This window comes from Alligator mississippiensis, chromosome 1 (genome assembly GCF_030867095.1).
Source record: "Alligator mississippiensis isolate rAllMis1 chromosome 1, rAllMis1, whole genome shotgun sequence".
NCBI lineage: Eukaryota > Metazoa > Chordata > Crocodylia > Alligatoridae > Alligator > Alligator mississippiensis.
The window spans coordinates 471017569-471041581 of record NC_081824.1 but is presented as its reverse complement, the minus strand read 5'-3'; the positions used below and the strand labels follow the sequence as shown (position 1 = coordinate 471041581).

The 24013-nt window shown below is 45.1% G+C and overlaps 1 protein-coding gene across 2 annotated transcripts in view; it reads left to right on the top strand.

Annotated features, from left to right (window-relative positions):
• The first annotated feature begins 10388 nt into the window (after window positions 1-10388).
• The window catches only part of PAK1 (p21 (RAC1) activated kinase 1), an 86836-nt gene continuing 73211 nt past the window's right edge, over window positions 10389-24013 (top strand). The window contains exon 1 of one of the 2 annotated variants that reach the window (XM_014601521.3): window positions 10389-10492. The gene's annotated coding sequence lies outside the window, so the exon portion shown is untranslated. Of the gene's footprint in view, window positions 10493-10678; window positions 10959-24013 lie in introns of those variants that run through there. The other variant, XM_014601519.3, reaches the window with a different exon arrangement.

The window sequence follows — 24013 nt, the reverse complement described above, 5'->3', positions numbered from 1 at the left end:
GGACCAACCTGCGGTGTACTATAAAGCCTTGAGGTATATAACAAACAGTAGTCTAGAGAGAGACATGGTGATAGATACAGTTTGGGGAATTTAATCCTCTGATTAAAACACTCAATCCAGTTTCATCTATCTTGCTGTTGTTAAATACATTTTTTTTACCTGAGATTTCCTATTTCCTCCACAGCTTTCCACAGGTCACCAGCAATTTAAAAAGTGAAAGAAAAGTACCTCCCATTGGAGGAAACTTCTAACATGAGGTTGTCCAGGAGGCCTAAAACAATTTGCACCTCCAGTGTGGTTTTGATTTCAGTGTGACCTATTCTGTAAGAACCAATCTAAATCCCATACAAGTATCTGTGGACAACTATTCAGTGCTAGATTGTAATAAATAGGTCTGCATATTTATTACAGCTTCCTCCGCTGGATAAATGATTAAATTCACTGTTCTGTCAAGTGGAGATAAACACTCCTGCCCCCTCTTTATGTTTTAGGATACAGTGGTCTTGAGTGAGAAGCCTTTTGCTGTGAATGATATAATATGGACCAGCTATAAACATGGGTTAATGTTATCGAAAGGTTTACTATGCATTTCATGATGGATGAATTTAACCACAGTCATATAAACATAGCAATAAATATTTCACTGATATTCAGGGTAACTTTGCCAAACATACAAATCATTGATAACCTGTAGTGAACCATAGACTGTAGTGTTTTTTAGCATTATTTTTAGCATTAGTGTATCATAGAGTGTTTTTTAGCATTATTAGTGTTATTTAGCATCTAAAACATGTTCAAAGTTGTATGGGAACACCACAGGGATTTCACATTTTTACAGCTTGCCTAAACTGTACGATGTCTGTGAAACATTAACAGAAAACCCCAAGAATCAATGTCTGTCCGTGTTTCGCAGTTCCTGGTTGCTATTCATGTAATGCAGTAAGACAGCATTGCAGAGACATGGAAAAGATCAGGAACAGAATTGTTTCCTACAGTTTATTCTCCAGGGCTTTGTTCAGGCCATTTTTAAGTGACTCAAGCTACTGAAGTGATTCATGCAGTGACATTTTGGCAGGGCGTGAAATGCAATCTGGCAGAGGTGCGATGACTAAAGGTCTGATCCTCTCCCCTTGGAAAATCCATGGCAAAACTCCCGCTGGTTTTAACTGGAGCAGAATCAGGTCCTTGGAGGCATCTCATCGAAATGGCAACAGACGCCAAGCAACAGATGAAAAAAAATCTCATTCTCTTACACGTTACGTTCCCTTTTACTATCCCCCTATATTTACAATAACCCTCTTCGCAGCCAAGAATTTTTACATAGAAAAATGGGCTTCTTTGTGAATGTCCAACCGATAAAGCAGCCCTGGATTAACAGTCTTTCTTTCTGATGTCTCACTCAAGCTGGCTCTTTCAATACTTAGTCCTCTATGATGTTAATGTGAGCTCTCCAAAAGCATAAGTTAAAACAATCAATAAAGAAAGGAAAAACTAATTGATTTGGGTTTTTTAAATTTTTCTTTCACTAGAAGATGCTCATTAAACTTGGCCAGTCTGTGTTGAAAGACAAGTTTGTTGCATCTCATGATATAAAACTACAGTCCCTTGCACAACATTCACTCAGAGTGGTCTCTTCTTTTGCTTTTCTGTAGTTCCCGCATCTTTTTCTCTACCTACATCTACCAAGCCAAATTCCTGCTTCTTTTATGTAAATCTGGGGTAACTTCAGTTTCAACGGAGTTACGTTGGATTTCTTGGGACCTTATTACATGGTCATTTTGGATGACTTCTGGAGCCCATAACCCCTGGATTGACCGCACCTTAAACTGGTTGTAAGCACTCCTTACGCAGCTCAAAGTTACGCCACTCCAGGGCAGGATTAGCTCTGATCTGTGTTACCCGGCTCATGTTACACTAAACTGGGTTACCTGGGAGCAGGATTTGGCCTATTGAGCTCAGATATCCTGCAAATCTGTTTTCAGTATATTCCTCCAGATGCTGAAAAAAATTACCACCTCATTGAACTAGAACCCAGTTAGAAATAAAATTAAAAGGAAATGATTCACGAATAAACAGATGCTTATGTGTACTTCAAAACCACACCAGGCATGCGGTAGCTACATGGAGAACTAATCTCTGACCCTGCCTTAGGAAAGGCCTAAGGCAAAGGGGTTTTGCCTGTGGGGAGTAGAGAACAGTGCTCTGAGCAGTGGCTTATTTAAGTTTGCAGAACTTTGCTCTCTAAGTCCTATTTTATCTGAGTTTCCAAGTTGGGGTGAAAGGGTCAGAAAAATAGCTCTAGTTTTCCTTTTCATCTCTCCCTCTCAAGTTTAGAAAACTAGCCAAAAGAGATGTGAGATTTACCCAATTAAATAACAGAACAGGGTCATTTGTTCAGACTGGCAACAGGCAAGGGGCGATAACTACCCTCCTCCTAAATTCCAAAAATTCCATTCCCAATGGATGCCATATAGAAAATGAGGCATTTAAATCCCAAATAGTAAAATGTACTATATTACAGTGGCAGACAGTGAAAGCAAACCATGCTCTTTATGAATTCTGTGACTTTTGCAGTTCTTAACAATGTTTCACACTTGACAGGATGCCCAAGAAGACTTATTGCGGGCGAGATGTTTGCTTACCATTGCTATTCTGCTGATTTTACTATGCTTCTTTCTTTTATTGGCTTGCCAGTAATAAAAGTTATTTATTTATTTGTTATCCAAAGGTATAAGTACATGGCCAGGGACAGGGATCTGTCTCCCTCCAGCTTCTTTATCTCAGTGATGCCCCCCTGCCAGCTTTTGTGTTACCGTTCTCTGTTGCTGGGTAGTCTCTTGCAAATCATATATTTTGCTATGCTTAGCTGTTGTTATAGTTTCCTGTCCAAATGGGATGGTGTTTTTGGACAACGGGTTGTTCTTAGGGATTGTGTGGAGTGAAGCAAGGATAGGTGTGGGAGGCAGGGTGGGATAAGAAACAAAAGGAAGGCCTTGGTCTCTGGTGAGTAATGAAGCAGATAGGGGGTTTCTGTGAGAGAGTGGCCTTTGCTGGAGCGAGCGTAGAAACAGGGATGGATTTTGTATGATGCTGGCAATGGCAGAGACTAAAATCCTGTAATACAGAGACTCTTGGGGCTAAAGATTGAAAGAGGGGATTCTGACTTTTTAAACATATCTTCCCTGCATTCATGAATTAACTTATCTGCTCATTTAGAGGCCTAACACTTAAAATTAAGTATATATTTTTTGAATATCAAGGCTGCCTTTGCTATTAAGGAATGGGTCTTTCTGCCATTCCTTTTTATTTAACCTAGGCAACTGTAGGATTCATTTTTAAAGAGCCAGCTCCTCAGCTGATGTAGATCAACATCACTGCATTGGCTGACATGATGTACTCAAATCCCACTTTGAAAATGCAAGCATACTTTAATTTGTTTTCCACGTGGATAGCCATAACTTTTTGAGGAAGCAAAAAGCTTGAGATAATTGAGAAATCCCCCAGAATCTCTCCTAAAAATATTGCCATAAAGCAAAGCAGCTCAGTAGAAACTCCATCCCCAGAGCAAAGAATACAGCTCAGGATCAGCAGCATGCTTTACTATTCAGATATACCTGTTCAAACTCACCGATTGACTGCTGAATCAAAAGATGACCTTATTATTAAGCCGTGGATCCCATTTGCATTTCATGATTTCCAGAGCTATGCACAACATCCAAAATTTCTAGTCATGGTTTACTCAGTGTTTGCCTTGACCTGCTTATTCCTCCACCAAAGCAACTCTTAGTTGTTATTCTGTTATTTTCAAAGTCCTTGAGGATACAAAAGAATGTATTCATTGCCAGATGTTTTACCAAATACAAGGCCTTCAATGAAGCAGTGAGAGATGGTATTAAATTGGACTACAAGGAGATTCCTGGGAGCGGACAATCCATTTTTTGGTACCCTGACTGAGTGTCATCTTGCCCACGACTCCCAGAGTCATTAACAGAAAGTGCCAACAATGGGACCTGACTGTGATACCACACTGCTTCTCGTGCCATGTCTAGCACCACAGGGAAGAATGACAGCATTAGGCAGCATTTAGAAACGTCTCCAGTGCAACTTTTACCCTTTTCCCAGAATGAAGTGATTAAATGAGTGATTAAATATTGCAGAGGTAGCAAATGTACAAGCATGATTTTCAATTTTCATGATGAAACTGCAGACGCTGCTGAGATAAAACAAATGTCACTGGAAGTAAGGCTTGTTAAAATGAAGTATGAAATTCCTTATATCTGAGAGGCATTTGTGTGGATTACCCTAGTATTCAGTCTGAGTCTTGAAACCAATAAAGCATCAGCAAGTGCGTCTGAGTTTGGACCTGACCTTTTCAAATTAGTTGGCCAAGATGACAGTGGTTTCTCTAGGACGGCAGGTAGAGATAGACAGTCTAATATAAAGACATACTACAAAAACAGCATTTATGCATCTAGACTACATTTAAGACCTGATTTTCCCTTTATTGGAAAAAAGTTTTATATGGGTGTGACTCAGTTTTTACCCCAGTGTAACTGATAGCAGACTTAGACCCTCATTTTTTACTCCTCAGCCTCTCCCGCCCCATTAGCTATTTAGGCCTTACCTTGACTGCAGACATACTGTGCCCAGCAGTAGCACCCTCAGTTATCCCACACTGCTCTGTGTACACTACGTCCTACCTAGAAGCAGGGCAGCCACATCAATACGGCACTGTGCCCAGATTAACTGCCACTGTTATTCAGCAATACTAATTAATCCATCCTTGGCATCACGTGGACTCAGAGAGAAAGAATCATAGAAAATTAGGGTTGGAAAGGACCTCAGGAAATCATCTAGTCTAGCTGCCTGCTCAAGGCAGGACCAGCCCCAACTAGATCATCCCAGCCAAAGCTTTTGTCTACCCAAGTCTTTAAAACCTCCAAGGATGGAGTGTCCACCGACTCTCTAGGTAACCTGTTCCAGTGCTTTGTTACCCTCCCGGTGAAAAAGTTTTTCCTAATATCCCACCTAAACTTCCCTTGCTGCAACTTGACACTGCTTCCAGTTAGGGAGCTGCCTGTATGGATCAGCACAGCATGTCTGTGGGGGCTGCATGCAGGTACAATAAGTTTGTAGTCTACATATGGCCTTGATCTCTCTTGTTTGAATTTCCCCTTAGCAGTAGGCACCTTTAACAGAACCAAGGTATCCCATGCTTCCAAGAACGTGTCCGATCCCTTTTTGTGTCTGGCTAAATTGTCGGCTTCCACCGCACCTGGCAGCAACAAGATCCACACCTTCACGATATGCTGCACGAAAAAGAAATGCCTTGTGCTAGTTTTAAATGAACTGCTCACTTCATATGGCGACCCCTAGTTCTAGTATTGTCACCAGTGAATCCTTATTGAACTTTCTCTTTGCTGTTTGGAATTTGATAAACCCTTCTCGCATCCCCCCATCAACATCTCTTTTCTAAACTGACCAGGCCTGGCCTTTTCATCGAAGCGCCTCCATATCACTGAGCTTCCTTGTTGTTCTCCCTTTTTTTTAAGTTCAAATCCATGGTAGGCGTCCTACGTACAAGCCCCAAGCCCACAGGCCTTAGCATTCAGATGCTTCCTTGTCTTGCTTGCCCCCAACCCAAAGATGTGGGGAGACGGGCTGGGTTAACTGATGTGCCAAGTATGCTGTGCTTCAGGTTTCAGTATCTACAGTTTATTGGTGAGGTGCTGGCAGCCCTTGTACATGCTTATCTCCCATTCAGGAAAAGCACCAATCTTCCTTCTGTTTCCCCCCCTTAAGTGTATGGGTGTTGGTTGATCACAGACATTTGGCATACTTTAAAGTTGTAAAAACATTGCTGACAATGGTGACTAAATAGTGCCTGAAACTGTGTTAGCTACTACCTATTTTCCTAGGCTACACAGTGCCAAAACCAGATGGTCTGTCCTCTTTGCTGTACGTTTTAAAAGGAGGAAATAGAGGTTCTTAAATGACTACACAAAAATCAATTGCTTCAAGAGCTGATCTTTGAGGCTGGGGCTTAAGTGCCCAAGTCCTTCGCACAGGACACAGAGACCCTTTTGAGATAATATAAAAAGAATATGGACTTGAAAAGAGGCCGTGTAAATTCATTATGAGCACCAAGATAAATCAGAGCTCTTTCTTGGACACACTTACTCACTTCAAAGCACAGAGAAGGTGGGTGGAAAGGTCTGTTTGGGTTTCACTCAGTTCCCTGTCAAGCAAGGACTGGACAAGTCCATGTACTGCTGCTGCTGTGGTGATGGACTTCCCTGAACAACTCTCCTTCCCCATGCTTATGGAGCAAGTCTTAGGTGTCCAACAGCAAGTTAGGATCAAAGACAGATAATGTTTGACTAGATTCAGAAAACAGAGGGTTTTCTGAGTCCTACAAGGGGACTCAAATGATTGCTATATCTGTTATAATCTCTTAATAATAGCAAGAATAGAATAGAATAATAGTCTATAAATTTGGAAGTACTTTGACGTGGTCTCTCAGAGGCAACTAAGAAAAGGGGGGAAATGACTTTGTGCCCCTTTTATTTCCTTAGCCATGATCTACTAGCACTGGCAAGAATTGCACAGGTTGAAATAAATCCGTTTCTAGGTTGAGTGAGGGTTGCTCTTCCCACAGTTGTTAGAAACTGATATAATTAAGTAGGACAGCCTCCTAGTTTGGATGCAGCTATTCTCCGAAGCTATACAGGCACAAGCATCTTTTACCGGAATGACTGCTTCTGTACTAAGGCAGTGTTCAAGTGGTACAAGAACTAAGTATAGATCTTGCCTTCGCTAAATTGTCGCCACCATGCAGCACAGATGCTCTCTACATCAATTTGGAGCAGTTCATGTTGAATTGACTTGCTTGGTAAACTGTCTCATTAGAACCGAGTTATCTGTCTCAGGCACTTCACAAGAAAACGGGGAAGGAGAAAAGAAATCTGTCTTTGGCGTTGAGGTCACTCACATTCCTGCCAAAGCAACAGGGATCTTATATGAAACCTTGCTGAGTTAGGACACTGAATTTAGTGTCCTAAATTCAGCATTTAGGCAAAGCATTTGCAGGAAGCCATTCTGCTGAGGTGGCTCATTCCCTTTTCCTGGGGGCATGAGGTGCTTCCAGTTTTCCCAGCTCTTTCGACATTTAAGGTCAGGGTATATAATACCATGCCCAGTCCTTACCAATGCCTGCCTAAATACCAAGATGTAAAATGCTGTTGCCACTTCCTCTTGATAAAAATGTCATAGCACCATTGCTCCTTGCATAGTTCCCAATTCAAGAATAGACATGTGTGTATTTGTGGGAAATTGGGTTGCCAGATTTGTCTGTTATCCCTGCAGGAGTCAGGAGGTGAAAGAAGCAAGGACAGCCATTGGGAGAAGAGAATTGTGAAAATGCACAAGAGAAAGGTCAGAAAAGTTTTTTAAAAATCAGGACATGTCACAGATGTTGTCTGATGCATCATTTTAATGACAAATTTAGCCCTACCTTAGTTCCAGAAATATTTTTCAAGTACTAGGACTCTCATACATTTTCCCCCAAAGTACTTCTGCTTTAGAGGAAGTGTAGGAAGAAGTTATTCCTAGTGTATGCAATTCTTCCTTTTGCATTTGGCTTCAGACAAATCAGCTAGGACATATCTACACTGAGTTTCTCCATCAAACCTCTCAGTCCTGTGGTATTTATCACCAGTGCTGCTCCATTAGCAGCCGCTGTGGCCTCTCCCATCATGATAGCGTACGGGGCAGCCGTACACTCCTCCCCTCCCCATACTTACTGGCAGAGGGACCCCAGCAGCTTTGCTACTTGTTCCTGATCAGCTAGGTGGCAAAACCATGAGAAAAATATGCACTCTTTTATATGTGATGATGCACCTGACCATTTGCACCCCTTTATTGACAGGATTTGCCCATGGGAACAGGGCCCTGGAATAAGGTGCCAGTCACACTGCTACTTCTCAGACCAGAACCACCCTTGAATCTCTGCCTCCCTGTCTAAGGGCAGATGGTCACTGGGTTCAAACAAGGTGGGAAAGAACAATCAATTCTGGAAAGTGCTAATTTTTTGCCCTCAGACTCCCTCTAGCCCAGTTCAGACATGAGGCCCCCTCCATAGGCTCGAAGCACCCCTTGGAAAATGTCAGCTCTTAGCTGTCACTTGTTTTTCAGCTACAGAAAAATATTAGCGCAACCCTTGCCTTGCAAAGAACTCAGAGGGCATGCAGCAGGCCAGAAAGGTTTTCACACTAGAGATCCCCATTTGAAATCTCTGGGTTTATCTTGTGAATCGTGCCTGCACCACTACATAAGAACTGCCATCTAGTTGCCCCGTGTCCTGTGTCACACAGGGGCAGACAGCGGATGCTGAAAGGGAGAGCAAACCGGGGCTGAACACTGGTCCTCTCTCACTTGCAGCCTCCAGCATTTCAGATCTAGGACAGGGGTGTTCCACCTCTGGCCGGCAGGCCAAGTTTGACCCATGGAGCCTGGTATCCAGCCCACAGGGCTCCCCACAGGTTGGGGGATCTGGCGGCAAGGGAGTGGTGACAATTAATATGGCTGCTCCTCCCCTCTGCCAGATTCCCAGACCCTAAGCCCTGTGTGGCAAATTGGGGCTGGAACACACCCTCTTCCCCCTTCCTAGGCTGGATCAAGTCCAGGCCATGCGCTCTCTCCTGCTGCCCCTGAGCGGCCAGCTCAAGCCCCCTTTGCTCCTCTGGGGAGCCAGCTGCCCCTTCACATGGAGAGATAGGGCCCCACTGCAACACCACCAGATCTGGCCCACGGAGGCTCCCATCTAGCCTACTGAACAAAAAACATTGAGCACCGCTGGTCTAGGAAGTTCGGGGTCAGAGGCTGTGCCCCTAACTCCCATGCTCAATAGCTGCCGATGCCCCTTTCCTCCGAGAACGTGTCCAATCCCTTTTTGAACCTGGCCAAACTGTCGGCTTCCCCTGCATCCGGCAGCAATGAGTTGCCCACCTTCGTGACACTGGGTGAAAAAGAACTTCCTTGTGCTAGTTTTAAATTAACTACTCACCTTATGTGGTGACCCCTGGTTCTAGTATTGCAAGAGAGTCAACAGTGAACGCATCCTTATTTACTTCCTCTTTGCTGTTTGGAATTTGGTAAACCCTCCTCACGTCCCCGCTCCAACGTCTCTTTTCTGAATGCACCAGGCCTGGCTTCTTCATACCATCGAGTATCCTTATTGTTCTCCTTTTCTTTTTTAATCTTGTGTCTCGGGCCAAAGCAGCCAAATCAGTTGAGCAGAGCTCAATTGTTCAAGTCTGTGCAGTGCTACCACAGGCAAGTCTCCTTCCTCCCAGACTTTTCAGCCCCTGGGGCTTCAGATGCTCCCAAATCCATGGTAGGTGTCCTACGTACAAGCCCCAAGCCTTGGCATTCAGATGCCCCTTGATGTGCTCGCCCCTAGCTAAAAGGCCAAAGGAGCAAGCTAGAGGGAAAGCCCAAGAGCAATCCCCTTCACCATAAATTATGTCGCTGAGATCTTCCCATTGGGAGGGCTTAGCAGACTCTTGCAGGGGAGCCTACCCCAGTGCAATGGGTGGGTCTCCACTCTCAACAGCGCCAAGTTGCTCAAGGCCAGGAAGAAGGGGATCTCCCCTGCCAGGTACATATGGGCCAGGACTATCAGCACGGTATCTCCACTGCCAGGCAAGCTTGCTCTCCTCCGAGCTCACAGCTGGGCTGCCGCAGGCTCCTGCCTATGCTTTGCCCATGCAGCGAGCTGAGCTGTCCGTGCTCCCCATCTGTTTGGTGCAAGCTCTGTCCAGCGCCAACACCTCACCCCAGCTCTTCCACCCCTTCCCTTGCAGCCTCCAGCAGGGGTAGGCAGCCCCCAGCACGGGTGCCAGGCTGCAAGGCATTTTGCTTGGCACGCTCATCTCAGGGCAGACGGCAGGGAAGGGTCTGGGGGCTGCCCTGCTACAACATCGGCTCCCTGCCCTGGCACGCCGACATCTTATAGGCATTTTCAGCCAAACAAACATCACCACCCCTGAGCCAAGCAAACTCTGCCCCAAACCCCCTCGCTCGTCCCTGTCCTCCAAGCCCGAGTCCAGGCTAAAGGGGAAGCTGGGGGGCAACAAGCGGCTCATGCCCAGGCGGCAAAGAGCTGCCCACGTTGGAGTGGGCTGGTGGTCCTTGGCATGCTGCGGTGCCTGGTGGGAGAAGCAGTGAGCATCCCTTGGGGTCACTCAGCCCCTTGCCCTGTCCCTCCTGTCCCGGGGAAGCCCCAGCCCGTGTGCGGAGGAGCGGCAGGGCGCCGGGGAGGTCGCAGCCCGGCTCCTTCGCCCGGGGCTGCGGGGAGGAGCTCGCACCCCGCGGCCCGGAGGCGGAGCGGGAGGCGGGCACGGCTCGCCCAGGGGCTGGAGCCGGAGCCGGAGCCGGAGCCTGCAAGCAGCCGCGGCCGGGCAGCACCTTGCAGCGGCGGCAGCAGCAGGAGGTGAGTGCCGGTCCCCTTCCCCGCATGCAGCCCCGGGGCTCGGGAGGAGCTGAAGTTTGGGAGCCGCCTCCTCCGGCTCTCCCCGCGCAGCCCCGATGCTCCCGCAGCATCCGCCTGCGCGGCGCCGGGCGCTCCCCCGCCCCTGCGGCCGCGACCCGCACCTCTGCCCCGGCTCGCACGTTCCTTAGCTGCAGAATTGCTCTCGCGCGGCTCCGCGGTCAACGAAAAAAGCAAAAGCAGCGAGCCAAAAAAAAAGCTCTGGGGTCGCACCAGGAGCTGAAAAGCGTAGCAGCCCAGCCCGTGCCCGTGGCAGTGCCAGCTGGCCCCATCCGCTGACTGTGCAAATGGTGGTTTTTGCATCCTTCATCCCACCCTGCCACCTGGGGCTGGTACCCCAGTGCTGCTGAGAGCCGCTGCCTTGTCTCAGCTGAGGCAAGCGGGCTTCCCCAAGTGCCAGACCGAAGAGGTAGGTCCTACAGGTGTAATAAGGCGGAATGGGTGTGTTTTAGCCATGGCTGAACAGTGAGAGAAGAGCGGGTGTTGTGGGGAGAGGCGTGCGTCTGGTTTTCAGCAAGTCAGAGCACAAGAGGAAGAAAGTCTTGTCCTTTTCCCTGGGACTCAAAAGGTTGCATATTAGCATTCGCCTCTGTCCCATCCTTTGCGTGTGCCTTTACTCTGAATGTCTTTTTTATGCTTTGGGAGCTTTGTGATGTATTAGATCTCAGCCCGCAAGGTAAAGCAGATCCGTGGTGACTTTGGGAGCTGAGGCCACTCATTCTTACCTTTCATGGCTGGGCTCGGAAAGAGGCTTTGGGCTCATCTTAGCCTGGGTCCCCTGAGAGGACTTTGTTATAATCCTCTCTTCGCTTGGTGCCGGTTCTTTGTAGGAGTAGGAATGATTTTCCTGCAGAGGAGGGAGCTGGAAACCAGGAGAATCGTAACGCTGCCGTTCCAGCATCGATTACTTTTGCTTTTTACTGAGACAGAACTTCGCCTTCTGTCCACACAAGGCGAGAAATGCTGAAGTTCAGGGATGGAGGGTGACAGCGAGGTGGATAATTGGCACGTTTGAACCCCGTGGGGAGACCAGAGATTGCAAGTGGGATGCTAAAACTACCTCTCCTATAAATGACTTTGAAATCAACCCCAAAAATAAGTTTGAGGAAGAAACCAATCTTGCTGAATGAGGACGGTAGCCAGCTTGCTGACCAGCTGAAATACCTTCTTGGTGAATATTGTGTGTGACGTTACATTGCAAGAGGGGAAAATGTAGCAAGAGAGAAAATGTGAACCGAAAGACTTGAATTTCCCACACCACGAGGGGCCTGAACATTTTTCCTTGCAATTAATTGACTGCATTAGATGAACATGCATTTTGGCATGTTTACTTTTATCTGTTTTAAATGCAGTCCAACCATGTGACCCAAAGGGTCACGATATTAACCATTCCTCCTATTTACTTGATATCATATGGTGTATTTTTTGTTCCTGGTGACCACACCACAGCTGATAACAGCCCCTCAACTGGGCATCCGCCAGGCTCCTGTGTTTGGGTCTCATTGGGCCTTGTCCCAGAAAACTCAGTCTAAACTGAGCGTGTCCAGGAAGGACATGAGAAGGAGAAATGGTCTCAAGTTTAGTCACAGAGGTTTGTGGTTCATGTAGGACTGTAAGTTCCTTTATTTTTAAATGTTATCTCATTTTTTTTCTGGGGGTGGGAACGTGCATGTTGCAGAAGTTGTTTGGATGAAATGCTTTCTTTTGGGAGGCACTGTGGTGTCCCACATGGTTTTGCAGGCCTGTTACAATATGCTCACGATAATCATCCAGGTTTTGGACTGATTGTGTGATCTGGAGCTCCAAATGTTTTGGTTTTGGTTATTGAAGCTATCCAGCTCCTTTTTGATCTTTCCATCTAATCTGGCATGCAGGTTAAACAATAACCTTCTTGGATGGTTTCTTTTCTCATACAGCCTGTGCTCTTTGGACCTGACGTACCACTCCCTCGCTCTGCTTCTGGGCTGATGTAACACTGAAATCAAGGGTGTTAGACGGGTGGGAGAGTGGAATAAACAGTGATGAATTAGGCCTGGTGGTTTTGGTTTTAAAAGCTAACACAACTGTCTCCTCCTGTCTGCCAGTGCTGTGTGTCTTGTGTCTACCTAGAAAAAAAATAAACCAGGTCAAAAGGAGGCAACAGTGTAAATTCACCCAGTTTTATTTCTTAATCTGAAGTTATTAACAGTAAACACTTGCAACCTGCCCTGGGAGGAGAGGTGTGGTTTGGACTAGCAGCTGTGCAGAACAATATGTAGTTGGGTTCCCTGAGTACAAAGGTTAAAAGGACCAGAGAGGATGGGAGAAAGGTGTATTTTTTTTAAACAGATGGGAAACCTGAGTTGTAGAGAGGAAGTGACTTCCTTGAATTTACACAGTAGGTTGGTTGGTTGCAGAGCTGGGAGTCTTTTGAGTTCCAGTTCAGTGCCTTAAGTGCAAGACCAGTTTCTCCAGTTACGTGGATGAATCACTGCTGAGAAATCAGTGTAGTTGACATAAAAAACAAATCCCCCAAAGGCTATAGCAAAGACTTCATTGAGCTGTTCTTTCTGTTGCTGGTGGCATTGCTGACCTTTCTTTAAAAAAAAAAAAGAAGCTAGATTGGGGAAAAATGCAAAAATCTAGAACTCTTGGTTCGGAGATGATACCTTTTATTACACGAAGTGAGAAAATGCAAAGAAAATGATCTTTTTTCTGCAAGCTTTTGGGCTCACACGCCCTTCATCAGGCTCAGGGCAAGTTAAAGATGGGAAAAGGTCTCCAGGTTGTAGCCGGCCTGGTCTAGAGGGAAAAGGAACCAGAACTCAAGGTGGAGGTGATTTCTTTTGCAAAAATCTCTAATAAGATCTGATAAGGTCTAATAAGATATCACCTCTACCACGAGTTCTGATTCAGACAGGGGAAAAGATAGTCTTGCTTATATAAGGAAGCCAAGATTCCCTAGTCATTGAAATACCTGATAGCTCAAATGATGTAAAAACATTTCAAGCTACCCCCCTCTCACCAGACTTCTTTCACTGTCTGACAGCTTATGTTGTATTCATGAAGTGGGGGATGGGGGTAAATATTTTTCATTTAAAAAAGAAAAAGTGGGGTTTGTTGTTGTGGTTTTTGTTTTCTATTTGCATATGGAAAGCTTTGTGTGCTGTGAATCTCATAACCTTTTCAGGAACTGTTTATGCTAAACATGGGCCTGAAATAATCCTCTCTGGATCGTTTCCAAATTTGCATAAATTCCCCACATCTTGTTTTGAAGCAGGCAGAAACCACTGATCATCTCGTCTGAAAATTTCACCCAGTGATTCCTGCGGTGGAAGGATTTGTGTAGCAGGGAATTTGAGTAAACACTATTGATCCCAGTTAACTTCCGGATGAATTAGAGCTATCTTTTTAGAAAGACATCCAATCTCAATTAAAAAAAATACCTCCCCGCCAAAAAAATAAAACCTCCAAAAATTCCATGTGAGGGTGAATTTGCCACTACCCTCGGTAACGGTTCTGAGAATTGAAGATCTTGTTATCTTATTTCAGTCTTATTTGTGAAACTCGTGAATTCTGATCTGGACTGACTTGCCCGATCATCTTTAGCTCGTGCTAATTCAGGTTAAAGGAATATTTTAAGCCGCTATCCCAAATGTCAAGGGTTCCTACCTCTTAAGCTTCTGATTTAGGCCATGGCACCAATTATTTCAGTCTCTCTTACACCAGCATAACTTCACCCGAAGCCTGCGGTGCTAATAGAGCTGACAGGTCTATGGAACATGTGCTATAGTTTGGACCTTGGTAGCTTTAAGTAGCTCTAATAGGAATTTCGAGCTGCAGCTCACATTGAAGCCCGAGCCGGGGTCCAAGGGAACTGATATGTATGTAAAGACAGACTCAGACTCTGATCCAGTGTGTCAAGGGAAATAACCAGATATCACAATATCCAGTTTGAAGAGGTCCAGATGACATCCTTTCAAGATGCTGCTGTATTAAAGCAGCCACCTCAACTTGAACTTCGGTGACCCTCCATATTAAAAGCTAAAGTTAACAGGCAAGTACCACGCTTCAGTCAACTAGGAGTATATAGTCTAAAAAGCATCAGAGGCAAATTGATGCATCCAGCTTTGAAAAGCAGTATTGATTTGTTCATTAACATTAATAAGGCTCTCAATTGTCAAGCCCCGTTATGTTTTGCGGCTTTTCTGGAAGCAGAGCCATTTACGTGTTGTAACCTGAAAGCTGCACGAAGAACTGGCTTGGGGGGAAATATTCATTTCCTTCATAAACCACAGGGCACATTAACTGGCTAGAACCTGGATTTCCTCCTGTGTAACATGTTTTTAATGGACCAGTAACCTCCAAGGAGCTAGTGCTGGTAGTGTTTACTAGTTAAAATACACTTTAATGAGATTATATCAGATATGGTCTATAGCAACATAGTTCAGGGTCACCAGCAAAGGGCAGGGGAATAGGTTTATCTGCTTTGCTGCTGAATAAAAGGCTGGAAATCTCGTACATATTTTTAGTGCTTGGAGGTACCCCCCACCCCTTACACTATAGATTCAGGTCTTGTCCTAACCTGGAAAAAATGTTGGCTGACTGGAGATCTGGTAGGATTACAACATTAGGGCACCACAGAAGTAAAACCAGGCTAACTGAGTGGGGAAGGGATTTTTATTCATACTTCTTGTATAGCAGTGGTTATTTTTGGTTTGCTGACAGGTAACCCAGATGCTTGGGGGGGGGAGATGTTTTCTTTAAGAGTTTTATAGTCTTGTCCTTTCAAGGAAAAGAATGTACCTTTAAAGAGAGTCAGGCCTTTTGTAGATATGATTTTGAAGAATGAAAAACCATTCTCTTTTTTTTTGCTTTTAGTGATGTGGTCTCTGAACACTATAATAAGACTTGTGCTCTTAGCTCAATCCAAGTGCTCTCAATGTCCTGATGGACCCTTGTGCTCAAAAAGAGTGGGTGCTGGGTATCTGTCATGCTTCTCTTTGCTATACTAATTGCTCTATTTTGTCAAGTTCAGTAACACCCTTAATGTTAGAGGGTTTTCTGAGGACTTTGAGGTCTTGTGCCCTTGTGGTCTGTTCCCAAAAATAGAAGTAGCCGGCTAGTCTTAGAGCATCCATGTGAGGGGGGAAAAAGTTGTAACACTAGAAATGAAAATCCTGTATCCTGTCATTATTTAGTCACTGACTCTTATAACGAATAGTCACTCAATAAATCCTGTCCCCTGCCATGAATGTTTGGTTGAATTTTATTGTCAGATTGTCTAGAAGACTTAAATCTCTGTTTAACCACAGATGCCCCCAGCAGGTCTCAAACCTGATCTGAAAAGGCTACCTCTAAGGGCAAGAAGGGAGTTCAACCTTGGTGCCTAGGTCTCTTGAATTCTGGTTGCTGGGGGTCGTATTGGCTCATGGATGGTGACAGTATAATAGCTACCGGGGTGAGTAGGAGAAATGAATGGTGACGGGGCTGTAAGGGTGCAGGTAAAGGCATGATGGGCTCAGAAGCACGATCTACGCAATCAGGCTTCCTGCCATGCCACACGTAGCAGGCCTAGAGAGCATCTTTCTGGCAGTAGAAAGGAGCTTAAAAATGCAACCCAATTAAACACTTAAACTAGAATATAAAAAAGAGCCCTAGATGTATTTATTTCTAACTCTCATGATTTTTGAGGCTCGAACTTACGACTTGAATGTGCAGAGTTAGTAAAAGTGTCTTTAAAATGAAAGTAATGAAGATGCAGTAACAACATGGCTTGGCACTCAGAAGCGCTAGACTTTCACTTGGATCTTTTCTGAGTATCCTTAGGGAAAGCCATAGATATATCAAACAGTTGAAGAAAGTGCTGTGGTACAAGAAACGAACGTGTCGGGTTGCAGCTGCATTGACCCATTAAAACCATCCACTATTTCATTTCTGACTGTCACATTTCTTATCCCTTTACATCAGCCCATACATCTGTGTAATAAGGTAATTAGTGAAACACTTAAGGCCCTTTTCAGTTTCTGTATTTTGGTGTTTAATCCATCACCTGTGGACTTCAGACTCCAGCTTAGCAGAGATAACAGTTACAAAGGATTTCATGAATCTTGCCTCTTTGTTAAGAAGTCCTTCCTGCTCCATCCAGCCGGCACAAAAAGACAGAGAGAGTGTGGGAACATAATTGCTGCTTCAGGGCCTATCCTAATCCTTTGCTGATGTTCCCAGACAAGATTTGGAAGAGATCTGAAAGCACAGCATCACACTGACCCTGTACCTTGATGTGTGTGCATCTCTAGTGTTTGATAGCTTCAGGCTGGTTTCTCCCTTGAATCTTGAAGGATTATCAATTAAAGCCCTGACACTAATCATTTGCAGCTTGAAAAAGGAAAGTGTTAGTGGTTTGCCTTCATGTAGGTATGTCTGCATACGTACGGTCTCCTGCAACTTCTGCTCTCTTCTCCCAAAAACTGTGCCTGGTTTTCTGTATGCTTTTTACATTCACTATTTGTTTCTTGCCTACTTTTTCCCTCCTAAAAGACTCTCCAAAAACCGAAGCTATCCAGTTTTGTGCTAGTTGAGACATCAGAACCAATTAATTTGGAGGCAGTGATTGATTTTCTTTTCGCTTTGTTTTTGTGTGCGTTTGTTTTAAAGCTCTGAGTTAAAATTTAAGTTAACAAAAACAGACACCTGAGAAGCACTTGGAAGGGGCAAGGTTTCTTGGATGAATATCCAACATCCTTTATTCTTTTAAGTAAAGACACAGTTTGCTCTTTGCATGTAAGCACCCCCCCCCGTCCTCCTACCAACCATCTAGCAGCAAAACTAAGGAAGACCCAACTTAATATTTTTAAGGGCAAAAAGGCAGATTGAAGTAAGACACAAACCCCAAAACATCTCTGGCCTCCTTGAAAAAAGTGCAAAAGGTGGCAACAAACCAATTGTGGCTGTTTTTGTTAAAAATTAAAAAGTACGCCCATATTACAGCACGTTTTAGTGCTGGGTTCAAAAGAAACGATTTCTAGTTATATATAGTCATTCATATTTGACTTGCTACAACCGGGAGTGGGGTTTTAAACTGCCTTAGGCCTTTGATGTCAATTGACTCATTTCACCATCATAATACAGGTTCTGGTTTTTAGCTGAAAGTAATACTCACTGGAGAATGTCTCCTGTCCCTTTTCCCAATTCCCCTGCCCGCCCCCAACATATTTTGCAGGTCTTTAAAACTTTAAAAGGCAAAAAATATTGTCTGCTCTATATTGCTGAGTTCTGTGTTGCTTTCCTCCTTGTCTATCTTGCACCCAAGTATGCGTGGGCTGCTGCAGAACAGCACTTGGAGCTGAATGCATTTGCTGAAGTTGGGCTGAGAATAGCCCTGCATACACTGAAAACCTCTTTCACAACTTTAAGCCCGTGGCTACTGACAGAAATGGAAATCCTCATGCCTTATGCAGCCCTGGAGCGGCCGGAGCAGGACTGGGCCACTTGTGGTGGCCGCTGCAGCCACTTTAGGACATAAGCTGGCGTGCGGGCTCATCCGTGGGCTCAGTCTGGCCCTTAGACAGGCCTGTGGGGTGTGTTGAGTTTGATATCCTGCCTTCGGGACTGAACGACAGGCTTTGAGGAGCTGATTGGGGTCTGCTGTGATCACAGGGGAAAGTTCTTCCTAATCTCGGGAAGTTCGTGGCAGACTGGAAGCAGGATGATTTATATACCTTCTAGCTATACCAGTGGTTCTCAACCACTTTAGCTCCGAGGCATCCCTCCGAAAATGCCAGCTCTTAGTTTTCACTCATATTTTTAACTACAGAAAAATAACACAGCGGCTTTTCTGCTGCCAAGATCTCAGGAAGATCGCAACTATGGATTTCTACTTGAAACATTTGGGTTTATCTGGTGAATTGTGCTTGCAAACCTAAGTGCTGACATTTTGTGGCATCCCGTGGCACCCTTGAAACGATTTCAAGGCGCCCCAGAGTGCCACATCACTGTCCTATATTTTTATACGGGCAAATAATATCCACCTTTACATTGACATTAAATGCCCACGTGCTTTTTGAGTCCTCCTAATGTCTTTACTTCAGTATCCAGCCATGCTGTAATTCTGTGGGTTTAATATTTTGTGCTTTTATGTATTTATTTTAAATCTTGGGACTACAAATAGCCTGGGCCGTCAGAAGCACTTATAATTAAAGATAAACCTACCTGCAGTTTGGTAATGGGGATTGGACCCTTGCAATTCCCTCTCTCCTAGACAAATACCTTCATTTTGCCTTATTGTTTTTCATGCAGTTTTGCCATTGCTCTTATTTAGCCAAGGTAACCCTTGGATGTGAGTGCAGTGTAGTCTCAAAGTGATACGTTGCAGCCCTCGAAAGAGGCAGCTTTTCCCTGCAAGCTTCACTCTCTGAATCTAAATTCATAATGAGCCAAACCTGGATTCGCATAAGGAGAATTTCTATAGCTGACCTTGACTCTGTCAGATTAGCAAAATGGGCAGATGAAAAGCTTTCTCCCTGTGAATCTGGCGTGTGATTTAGAGATATTTTTTTTTAGCAGCTCTAGCTGTGTGTGTGGTTATCTGCAGCTGCTCTCCTTTTGGTCGGCTTTGACTCAAACATTCATATTCTAATGTGCATTTGAACTTGAATTAACTCTTAGGCCTGTCCGGACAGCAAGAGCAAAGGGTCATTCTTTCCTGTCTTATAGGAACCTTCTCAAATTAGGCTTCTTTGGAAAGTTGATATCTAAATCATATGCTACAGATCCCTTTGGGAAAGCAAGGGAAGTCCTTTATGGTTTTGCATGTGTAGGAGCAGCTCGAGGTTTTTTTTATCTTCACAATTTTATAAAAATCCTCCTTAGATAAAAGGTATGTTTGAACTAGACTTTTGAATTGGACCGGACATGTTCAGTGTACTGTTAAAGTCTATAAAGACTGTCATGAGAGGGGACCGTCTACTCTCCTCTCAACATAACATCCAGAAATGATATCTGCAGAATACTGAAATAGTTTAAATATTTGTAGTGGTGTTAAGGTGCGGCTGGCTTCAACCTCCCCCAAAAATCTGGATCTTAAGGCTTCGGGGCCCGTTCCAAACCTGGCAGATCCCCAGGCCTCTCTTTGGGCAGCCCAAGCCCTGTGCACTACCAACAGCTCGCCTTAGTTGTCTCTCTCTGGGATCCATGATTGTGTATTTGCGTGTGCATGGGAGAGAGACTTTTTCACTTTTTTATATACAATAAAATTAATATAAAAAGTATATCTATAATAAAAATTAATAAAAGTATATTTATAAAAAAGTGAATCCCTCCAACCAATTAAAAGCCATGGGGCTATTCATGAAAGCAAACAATAACCAAAGAAGAATGATTAAAATTAAACGCAGGATGGGGAAGATCCTTGTGCCTTCCTTGAGAGAGGTGGGGAGAGAAAGAGAGAGAGGGTCTGGGGCGGAGGGTCAACTCTCTATAGGATCAGAAAAAGACACGGTGTGATCCTACCATGTCCTTTCCTCCGCTCCTCCCTCAGCCTGCCCGTTTTCCGTACTTATAATTGCTTTTTGACTTGGTGATACCGGCTAGATCTGAGGTCTGTGGATCTCTCTCTTGAGCGTAACACAGGGTTTCCTCCCGAAGGTATTTATTAGTAATGATCATTATCGGTCCCGGCTTTTGTAACTTTTCCCAGGTCCCCTGCAGAGGTGTTTCTTTCAACTGGACTCCGAGATGAATCTGAACAGAGAGGATGGCTCACGCTCTTCATGATTGCATTATATCTTGGCTTTTAATGTTGTGTGGGGCCTTGGCCAGTGGGGTGCTTTAGAAATCAAATGGTTGTTTCTGGCAGAGGCAAAACCTCAGGGTACTAGCTGCTTCCGGTGTTGTACTTGCATTGCAAGCTGGTTAGGACAGAGACCTTTTGATACAGGGCTTCTGTTATCGGGATTTTTGCACCTATTCATAGTGATGATAATCTGAAGGCTGGATAGTCTGGACAAATTTGGAGAGTCTGATTCTTGGCTGCCTTCTGTCTTGTATAGGCCTTTTGACCTGGGTGAAAAGCAGTACCAAAGAAGGATGGAGAAGTCCTGTCCTTCCCATGATAGTGTAAAATGATGGGCCAGATGCTGTAATCGGTGGAGAATCAATCTGGTGAGCGACTGTTGGGGGTAATGTGATGACGATCAAAGGCAAAGCAGTTCACCTGTGTGTACTCAGATCTGGCTGTATTTTGCAATTCAGGACCAAGATGAAGCATTTACAAGGCAGCAGGGAAGTGTTAGGGAAGACTCGCAGGCTAAGGCGGGCATGGAAGCCCTTCATTAATCAGATTTTTATTGTAGAGAGTCTTACTTTGACACGTCTGGTCACTGTTGCTGGAGAAGTAACCTATTGCTTTCAACAGGACTACAGCTGGAATATGTTACTAGTCCTCAGCAAGTCCCATGGGGAAGAAGAGCCAGTGTTTTCAAGGTATTTCTATGCAGAGAGATGAAGGTAGACGTCTATGCACTTCTATACGTCCCATAGAGTCTAGTTACTCCTGAAATCAAGAAGACGAGTTAACTACAACCAAGGAGCTTCTGAAAGTGCTGCTGGGTGCCTGTGTACCCCTTTATAAATCTGGTTTTCAAGTTATTCACTAGTGCGAGTAGGGGAGGGGCAGATTTTATTCTTTGGTGATTTTTTTTTTTTAAAGCAACCGAAGTCTTTGATCCTCCCTGCCTTGCAGTAGATAAACTGGAGGGCTTTCTGAGGGGTGCAACAGAAATGCCGGGGGCCCGAGGGATTGCTTCACCAGCGGAGATAAAAAGAGGAAAGCAAGTGTAATTTTTGTAATGAGGGGGGAAGGACCACAAGTAATGTCTGAAGGCTGTGTATGCTAAGCAGGGAAGGGAGCTGTGCACACGAGTCATATTGCACGCGTGTGCAGTCCCCACGGTATTCAGCAGCTCCCCTTCCACGGGTAACGATCTGCACGGAAGTAAATGGTGGTGGGGCAGTGCCGTGGAGTGGTACATGCTAGTGTCACTGGATGAGCAAGAGAGGACTTTAGCTGAACCCTGGGGAGAGGAATTCCTTGTAGTCAGGTCTAATATTCTCTGGGGTGACTATTTTACACTGAGGGAGGAAGCTGCATTTATTAAAACATTTAAACCTAGATTGGCCAAACCACGAGAATATCTGATATTCTTAACATAATGCCTAATATCTGCTGCTCTGCTCTCTGCTGAGCACATGGCCAGAACACATTAAAAACCATGCACAAAAACACACCATCTACAGCTAGGGTTGCCACCCTCCTGGATTGGCCGGGAGTCTACCAGAATCGGCATCGATCTCCCAGTGACTATTGAAAGCAATCTGGGAGATTTCAATAGGTAGGCTATTTTAAGAAAATAAATGAATATCATGAATGCACAGAATTCATCCAGAAGTTCATTCATTGTTAAAACGCCACGGTGTCATCTGATTGCGTTTTTCTTTTCCTCGGCAGCGTCATGACATACTATGTGATGTAAATGACATGACGTCATGCTGCAAAAAAACCAAAAAAATCTCCTGGACTGAAGCTTCAGAGTTGGCAACCCTATATACAACCCAAGTGTGTGTGTGTCGCACAGTAAATTGGTGGCACAAACATGATGCACAGTTTGCGTCACCTTACACATGGGGCTGAGCGGTCCTCCCAGCTTATGTGCTTGGTTATTGTGCACTGACAAGATCTTGTTCAAGATTTCCAGGATTGCTCGTGTTTCAGATCTAGGGTGACCAGGATTTCCAAGCAGAAGGATGTCACAAGGAGGTAGGGACAGTGCTTTGGGAGCAGGGGAAAGAAGGTAAAGGTGGTCTGCAGCAGCACAGCTGGGCTAGGAGTGACGTGGAGGAAGGATCTCACAAGCAGAACTAGCTCCGTGTAAGCTTGGCCGTGATGTGCAGTGCACTCTGTTTCCTCGCTGCTCTGTTTGGGATAGCGGTGCTCAACTTTTTGGCCAGATAAGGGGTGTGGAGCCGGTCTGTGGGCTGCATTAGGCCCTGTGCTGCCTCCACCCAGCCCCGCACTGGTCCTGTGTGTCAGGACTCTGGGGCCCTATGCCACCTCTGCCTAGCCCCACATGCCAGGATTGGGTCCTTTGCTGCCCTGTGCCCCTAGGCTGTTGCATTGAGCCATAGTCCATGGGGAGCCCCACAGGCTGGATGACATGGTGCCAAGGGCCAGATCTGGCCTGTGGGCCAGGGGTTGAACCCCCTTGGTTTGGGAGAAGGCACAGGAGGTGGCAGGGCATCTGGGTGCTAGACAGCCAGAATGCTGCTGGGTTTGATGGACTCCACCAGCACCAACAAAAGGTTGTGACTGTATTTGTTAAAATTGAACATTGACTGTCCCCTGCCATGAGCAAGATGATGGCGGTGAGGGAGGGGTGTCTTCTAGCCACTTGGGAGACCTGTTTATTGGATTGAGCATTTGGGGGCCCTGCCTTCTACTTGACTTCAGGCCAACATAGCTAACTACATCTCCTGGAGACCTGTCCCACTGGAGTTGTATACAAATGAGACCGGGCATCTGCCTTCAATTACCTGGGAAAGTTTTTCAAATTCATACTGAAAAGCATAGTCATGGGACTAGGGGGGTGGGCAAGAATAAATGGCGGCGGTTCAACTAGATACTCTTCAGCTGTACACTCAAGCAAAGCGATGTAAACACATTTAAGCATGTTACGTGCTTCAGCAGAAGTTAAGGGAGCCAATTATCATGTCGCAGCATGGGCTTGAAAATTGGAGAGATGAGCCAATCTAGTTCACTATATGGAGATGTGCCAATCTAGTTCACTATATGGAGATGCGCCAATCTAGTTCACTGTATTGTGCCAATCTAGTTCACTATATGGAGATGTGGCAATCTAGTTCACTATATGGAGATGCGCCAATCTAGTTCACTGTATTGTGCCAATCTAGTTCACTATATGGAGATGCACCAATCTAGTTCACTGTATTGTGCCAATCTAGTTCACTATATTGTGCCAATCTAGTTCGCTATATGGAGATGAGCCAATCTAGTTCACCATAATTCATTTGAGCACGTGCTCTCGATGGACTAGGGAAACTAGAATAAGGAACCTGACTCTCCATGGCCCTCAACCACATGTAGTCCTTTATCCCAGTAGCAGGTGAGGTAAGTGGGTGCCAAATGGTAGCATTTTGGTTAAGTGGTATTTTATCTTGGCTTGGCACAGTGACTGTACGTTGTGCAGGGCAATAGTAAAAGGTATAAGCTTTCGAATTAGAGAAGCAAGAGACTTCCTCAGGGGCAGAGGAAGAAGAGAGAGAGACAAAGAAGTCTGAAAAGTGTTAAAGACCTTGGGGAATCTCTGTGTCCAGAGGCAGGAGGGGTCTGCAGGAGGGGAAGCAGGTGCTTGTGAGTGAGGGGCTTCACGCAGGGCCGGTTGCTAGTACTTCCATGACTTCTGCTTTTCA